The sequence below is a fragment of the Equus asinus genome, chromosome 17 (assembly GCF_041296235.1).
Source record: "Equus asinus isolate D_3611 breed Donkey chromosome 17, EquAss-T2T_v2, whole genome shotgun sequence".
In the NCBI taxonomy this organism is placed as follows: domain Eukaryota; kingdom Metazoa; phylum Chordata; class Mammalia; order Perissodactyla; family Equidae; genus Equus; species Equus asinus.
Genome location: NC_091806.1, coordinates 30,244,512 through 30,252,706, shown reverse-complemented (window position 1 = coordinate 30,252,706; position 8,195 = coordinate 30,244,512). Strand labels below are relative to the sequence as shown.

The 8,195-nt window shown below is 37.5% G+C and overlaps 1 pseudogene; it reads left to right on the top strand.

Moving 5' to 3' along the window:
* Positions 1–6,676: 6,676 nt before the first annotated feature.
* On the top strand, positions 6,677–7,607 carry LOC139040637 (olfactory receptor 5AK2-like; annotated as a pseudogene).
* Positions 7,608–8,195: the final 588 nt, after the last annotated feature.

The window sequence follows — 8,195 nt, the reverse complement described above, 5'->3', positions numbered from 1 at the left end:
CCCACCTCCTAAAGGGCTCATGCACAAACTCACTCACTGCAGCAACCTAAAATCACAAGAGAGAAGGCTGACAGTCCTTTGCTGAAAGAAGGCTCACCTGGTGGGCTCTGGGGGCATCTTGGTGAGAGGAGGGACATCTCCAGAGACTGAGACATTGGTGGAGGCCATTATTCTGACCTGGTCCAGGGGTGCTGACACAGACCCTGGTGGGCACTGTTGAGGTGCTTCCCTTGGCCTGTCAGCCCAAGGATCTGCCACATCCACTAGAGCACAGATTTAATCCAGTTCAGCCAGAGCAGGCAGCCCACCCTAGGGACTGGCCCCACCCAACAGTAAGTCCTCAGGCTACTTTTTAGTCTGCATTTACTGGGTGCCTTGATCCTTACAGGTAGGCAAGTGTATCTGACCCTGCAAGTCAGGGCCTGTATGAGGAGCAGGTGAAAGGTGGGGGGCATTGTTGAAGAGATGGGCACCTCTGCAGTGTTGTGTCAGGGTATGCTCCCAGGGGTTGGGAAGTGTGCATGGGCCAGGACTGTGTTGATGGTGTGTGTGGTCCTGTGGGGGATGAGCCTTATCAGTGGCAAAAGACCTGTGCTTCACAAATAGCCAGAAAAGGGTCAGTCCCACCTTCCAAAGCCTGAAACAATTGAGTGCTCCCATGCCTAGGGCCAGCCCCACTCAGCTGTACTCCTAAGAGAAGTGAAAATAAGCTTGTAGGCCTGAGGAGTAGCACAACTGTAAGCCCCTGAGCCTAGCAACCAGCTACACTGAGTCGCAAAACAATTAAGAAGAAAGATGCAATAGGAGTGCTGATAGACTTTGTAGCCAAGAGGCTAAGGTTCTACAAATCAGATTTACAAACAGCTGGCCAGGGAGGGAGAGACTAGACTTCCTGGGTACCTACAGTAAGAGCAACCCTGACACAGCAGGAAGACACAAGTAGCCCACAAAGGTGTCACTCCTGGATCATTTGAACTGGTGACGAGAGGGAAGCACACTGCTGGGCCTCAAAAGGCATCTCTTACATAAGACCACTTCACCAATGTCAGGAGACATAGCTGACTCAACTAATACATAGAAATAAGCACAGAGAAAGAGGCATAATGAGGAAACAAAGGAATACTTTCCAAGGAAGGAACAGGACAAAACCCCAGAAAAAGGACTAAATAAAACAAAAATAAGCAACCTACTCGACAAAGAGTTCAAAAACATATCATAAGAATGCTCACAGATATTGGGAGGTGACTGGATGAACACAGTGAGCTCATCAACAAAGAACTGGAAAATATAAAAAAAGAACCAATCAGAAATGAAGAATACAATACTGGAAACGAAAAATTCACTAAAGGGACTCAATAGCAGAGTAGAGGATGCAGAAGAATGGATCAGCGAGCTAGAGGAAAGACAAGAGGAAATCATCCAAGCTGAACAGAAAAAAGAATTAGAAAGAATAAGAACAGTCTAAGGCAACTCTGGGACAATGTCAAGCATGACAACATTAGTATTATAGGTGTCTCAGAAGGAGAAGAGAGAGACAAAAGGGCAGAAAATTTATTTGAAGAAATAATAGATGGAAATTTTCCTAACCTAATGAAGGAAACAGACATCCAAGTGCAGGAAGCACAGAGAGCTCCAAAAAGATAAGCCCAAAAAGGCTCACATCAAGACAATTATAATTAAAATGTCCAAAATTAAAGATAAAGAGAGAACCCTAAAAGCAGCAAGAGAAAGGCCACACATGACATACAAAGGAAAACCCATAAGGCAATCAGCGGACTTCTCAGCCAAGACCCTACAGGTGAGAAGAGAAGGGCACAACGTATTTAAAGTGCTAAAAGGAAAAACCTACAGCCAAGAATACTCTATCCATCAAGGTCGTCATTCAGAATGGAAGGAGAGAGAAAGAGCTTCCAAGACAAGCAGAAATTAAAGGAGTTTGTGATCAAGAAACCAGTTCTACAAGAAATGCTGAAGGGACTTATTTAAGTGGGAAAGCAATGACCACAAATAGAGATAAAATAAATGATCAAAAAACAAAAAAGAGGCAATAAAATCACTTGTAAAGGTAAAAAAATAGTAAGGTAGAAGAACAACTATCTGTGAAGATAATATGAAGGTTAAACAACAATTGTACTAAAAACACCTATTTCAATGATAAGATGGTAATGGACAGACACACAATAAACTAGAGACTGATTTCAAAAACATAAAATGTGGGTAGAAGGGAGTGAAAAATTAGAGCTTTTAGAAAGAAGTCAAGCTAAACACTCAATGTACACTGTTATATACATAGAATATTAAATAGGGTCCTCATGATAATCACAAATAAGAAACCTACAATAAGTAAGCAAAAAATTAAGGCAAAAAAATTACACATATTACTAAAGAAAGCCCTCAAACCACAAGGGGAGAGAGCAAGAGAAAAAGAGCGGACCAGAAAAGAACTACTAAAACACCCAGGAAAAAATGTAACAAAATGGCAATAAATGCATATTTGCCAATAGCTACTTTAAATGTCACTGGACTAAATGTTCCAATCAAAATGCATGGGTTGGCCAATTGGATAAAAAACAAGACCCACGCATATGCTGCATACAAGAGACAGACTTCAGATCAAAAGGCACTCACAAACTGAAAGTGAAAGGATGGAAAAAGATATTCCATGCAAATGGCAAAGAAAATAAATCAGGGGTAGCAATACTCATATCAGACAACATAGACTTTCAAACAAAAACTGTAACAAGAGACAAAGATGGGCACTACATAATAATACAGGGAACAATTCAACAAGAAAATATAACACTTGTAAATACCTATGCTCCTAACATAGGAGCACTTAAATATATAAAGCGATTATTAACAGACACAAAAGGGGAAATAGACAGTAACAATAATAGTAGGGGACATTACACTCCACTTACACGAATGGATAGATCATTCAAACAGAAGATCAATAAAGAAACACTGGCCTTAAATAACACATTTGACCAGATGGACTTAGTGGATATATATAGAACATTTCATCCAAAACCCACAGAATGTACATTCTTTTCAAATCCACATGGAACATTCTCCAAGACTGATCACATATTAAGCAACAATCAAGTCTCACTAAATTTAACAAGATCAGAATATGACCAAGTATCTTTTCTGAGCACAAAGGTAAGAAACTAAAAATCAACCACAAGAAGAAAACCAGGAAAGCCACAAAACTGCAGTGAGTAAACAAAATGCTACTGAACAACGATTGGGTCAATGAAGAAATCAAGGAAGAAATAAAAAAATTCCTGGAGACACATGAAAGTGAAAATACAACATGCCAAAATCTATGGGATACATCAAAAGTGGTTCTCAGAGAGAGGTTTATAGAAATTCAGGTCTACCTCAACAAAGAAGAAAAATTCCAAATAAACAATCTAACAGTGCATCTAAGGGTACTGGAAAAAGAAGAACAAACAAAGCCCCAAATCAGCAGAAGGAAGGAAATAAAAATCAGAGCCGAAATAAATGAAATAGAGACCAAAAAAAAGAGAAAAAAATGATAAAACCAAGAGCTGGTTCTTTGAAAAGATAAACAAAATTGACAAACCCTTAGGTAGACTCACCAAGGAAAAAAAGAAGTCTCAAATAAATAAAATCAGAAATGAAAGAGGAAAGATTACACCTGAATACTCTGAAATAGAAAAGATAAGAGAATACTACGAAAAGCTATACGCCAACAATTGGATCATCTAGAAGAAATGCATAAATTCTTAGAAACATACAACCTTCCAAAACTGGACCAAGAAGGAGTAGAGAATTTGAATAGACCAATCACCAGTAAGGAGCTCAAACAGCAATCAAAAACCTCTCCCAAAATAAAAGTCCAGGACCAGAGGGCTTCCCTGATGAATTCTACCAAAGATTCCAAGAAGACTTAGTATCTATCCTTCTCAAACTCTTCCAACAAACGTAAGAGGAGGGGAGGCTTCCTAACTCATTCTACGAAGCCAACATTATCCTGACACTGAAACCAGAGAAGGACAACACAAAAAAGGAAAATGACAGGCCAATATCACTGATGGACATCGATGCAAAAATCCTCAACCAAATACTAGCAAATCAAATACAACAATACATTAAAATGATCATATATCATGTTCAAGTGGGTTTCATTCTGGGGATGCAGGGATGGTTCAACATCCACAAATCTATCAACGTGATACACCACATTAACAAAATGAAGAATAAAAATCACATGATCATCTCAATAGATGCACAGAAAGCATTTAACAAGATCCAGCATCCATGTATGATAAAAACTCTAAATAAAATAGGTGTAGAAGGGAAATACCTCAATATAATAAAGGCCCTATATGACAAACCCACAGCAAATATCATCCTCAACAGGGAAAACTGAAAGCTATCCCTCTAAGAACAGGAAGCAGACAAGGATGCCCACTGTCACCACTCTTATTTGACATAGTATTGGATGTCCTAGCCAGAGCAATCAGGCATGAAAAAGAAATAGAAAGGATCCATATTGGAAAAGAAGAATTCACACTGTCACTCTTTGCAGACAACATGATTTTATATATCGAAACCCAAAAAGAATCCACTAAAAAATGTTTAGAAACAATAAATGAATACAGTCAAGTGGTGGGATACAAAATCAACATTAAAAAATTGGTTTGTTTCTATACACTAACAACAAAGTAGCAGAAAGAGAAATTAAAAATACAATCCCATTTACAATTGCAAAAAAAAAGAATGAAATACCTAGAAATCAACGTAACCAAAGAGGTGAGAGGTCTGTACACCGAAAACTATAAAACATTGTTGAACGAAATCAAAGAAGATGCAAAGAAATGGATGGATATTCTGTGCTCTTGGATTGGAAGAATTAACATCGTGAAAATGTCCATACTTCCTAAAGCAATCTATAGATTCAATGCAACCCCTATCAAAGTTCCAACAACATTATTCTCAGAAATAGAACAAAGAATCCTAAAATTTATATAGAACAACAAAAGACCCCAAATAGCCAAAGGATTCCTGAGAAAAAAGAACAAAGCTGGAGGTATCACACTCTCTGATTTCAAAATATACTACAAAGCCATAGTAACCAAAACAGCATGGTACTGGCACAAAAGCAGAAACACAGATGAATGGAATAGAATCTAGAGCCCAGAAATAAACCCACAGGTTTATGGACAGCTAATATGCAACAAGAGAGCCAAGAGCATATGATAGAGAAAGGAGAGTCTCTTCAAAAAACGGTGTTGGGAAAATTGGACAGTCACATGCAAAAGAATGAAAGTAGATCATTACTTTACACCATGCATAAAAATCAACTCAAAATGGATTAAAGACTTGAATGTAAGATCTGAAACTACGAAACTTCTAGTAGAAAACATAGGCAGTATGCTCTTTGACATCGGTCTGAGCAGCATATGTTCAAGTACGATGTCTGACCAGGCAAGGAAAACAAAAGAAAATATGAACAAATGGGACTCCATGAAAGCAAAAATCTTCTGCACAGCAAAGGAAACCATCAACAAAATCAAAAGACAATGTAACAATTGGGAGAAGACATTTGCTAACCATATATCAGATAAGGGCTTAATATCCAAATTATACAAAGAACTCATACAACTCAACAACCAAAAAAACCAACAACCATTAAAAAATGGGCTAAAGATCTGAATAAGGATTTCTCCAAAGAAGATATACAGCTGGCCAACAGGCATATGAAAAGATGTTCAACATCACTAGCTATCAGGCAAATGCAAATCAAAACTACGATTAGGTATCACCTCACTCCAGTCAGAATGACTATAATTAACAAGACAGGAAACAGCAAGTGTTGGAGAGGATGTTGAGAGAAGGGAACACTTGTGCACTGCTGGTGAACATGTAAACTGGTGTAGCCACTATGGAAAGCAGTATGGAGTATCCTCAGAAAATTAAGAACAGATCTACCATGTGATCCAGCTATCCCACTGCTGGGTATTTATCCAAAGAACTTGAAAACGCAAAGGCATAATGATACTTGCACCCCTATGTTCATTTCAGCATTATACACAATAGCCAAGACTTGGAAGCAACCTAGGTGACCATCAAGGGACGAATGGATAAAAAAGATGTGGTATTTATACACAATGGACTACTACTCAGCCATAAGAAATTATGAAATCCCGCCATTTGTGACAACATGGATGGACCTTGAGGGTAGTATGCTGAGTGAAATAAGTCAGAGGGAGAAAGTCAAATGCCATAAGATTTCACTCATAAGTAGAAGATAAAAACAACGACAAACAAAAACAAAGCAATAGAGAATGGATTGGTGGTTACAACGGGGGAAGAGGGGGAGGGCAAAAGGGCTGATTATGCTCACATGTGAGGGGATAGACTATAATTAGTTTTTGGGTTGGGAACATGATGTAATCTACACAAAAGTCAAAATATATTATGATGTCCATCTGAAAGCTATATAAGGCTATAATCCAATATTACTGCAATTAAAAATTTTAAAAAAAGAAAATAGAAGGAATATTTGGAAAGCAATGAACACTGCTGGGAGTGTTTCCCATGAAAATCCAACTTAAAAAAAGGCACAAAATGTAAGAGCATTTTTCCTTCAAAAATTCACCAATATTTCACTTCTTTTCTTGGTCCTTTCTAGACTTTGGTAGCCATGACACAAGAAAATAGCACTGAAGTGAATGAATTCATTCTTCTCAGATTTAGTGCCCAATACAAGTTGCAGTGTTTCCTCTTCATTGTATGCCTAGTGATCTTGTGACCTCCACAGTGAATATTTTTTGGAATGATTGTACTCATCAAGACACATTCCGGACTTCAAACACCCATGTACATTTTCATACAACATTTGGCTTTTGTGGATATTATACCTCTTCTCTCCCTCCCAAGATGCTGCAAAATTTCACGGTAGAAAATAAATCAGTATCTTTCATGGGGCTGCATCATACAAATTACTGGTTTATGCAATATTTGTGACCAGTGACTGTTAAATCCTGTTTGCTATGATAGTGGACCATTATGTAGCCAGCTGTAATCCACTTCACTCTCCCATACTTATGTCTCAAAGAGCCTGCATCCACGTGGAAGCTGGTTCAAATGTCATGGGCTCAATAAATGCTTCTGTAAACACAGGTTTTACATTTTCCCTGTTCTTCTGTAGATCCAATACCATACATCACTTTCTGTGATGTTCCCCCAATTCTCACTCTTTCACGGTCCGGCATTGATATCAACACCATGTTTGTTGTCTTTGTGGGATTTAACTTGGTATTCATTGTATTGCTTATCATCTTTTCTTACATTTACCTTATGGCCACCATCCTAAACATTTCTTCTACTGCAGGGAGGAAGTGTACCTCCCACCTGACGGCAATCACCATTTTCTACAGAAACCTGTCAAAAATGTAATTTCAACCTCATTGTAGTAATTCCCAGGAGAATATGCAAGTGGCTCCATGTTTTATGGAATTGTGATTCCCATGCTGCATCCTCTGATCTATAGTTTGAGAAACAAGGAGGTAAAAGATGCTCTAAATGTGACGGGAAAAATTCTCCCAGATTGCACCAAAATTGTTAAACTTTAGCTCATGAAAGCATCCAGCAGATATGTTTCACCATGTTTTAATGTTTCTGAATATGGAACACATTCACATCCTAAAACAACGCTATCTCTTTCAATAGATATGTGCTTAGAATGCAGGAAATATGATAACATGTCATTGGATTAATTTTCCCTTGAATACAGTTTGAGAAAAATATCTCATACTATTCATGAAGAACAGCATTATTGAGATTAAAATATTAAGTATGTATAGACTTTATGGAGAACCTATTTGTTTAATTTCAAATATATTTCAAATTTAAAACACATCCTTAAAGCCTAGAAAACTCCAATTTAGTATATAATCAATATTAAAATTGAAGTTCATTATTCCTCATTCATTTAAATATGTTTCCTAAATTGTCTACAAAGAAGCTGTTCATAAATTCTGTTCCAAACACTGTATAAACCTCTAATGTAAAATTAACATGCTTATTTGGAAAGCATCTTATGATTTATGCTGTACATTCTACCAAATATTCCTCTACTAGTTTTGTTCTCTAGCACTTTAAAACAGTTATTTCTTCTGTGATTTTATTACTTCTTTTTGTCATCAGTTATCCTCTTTATT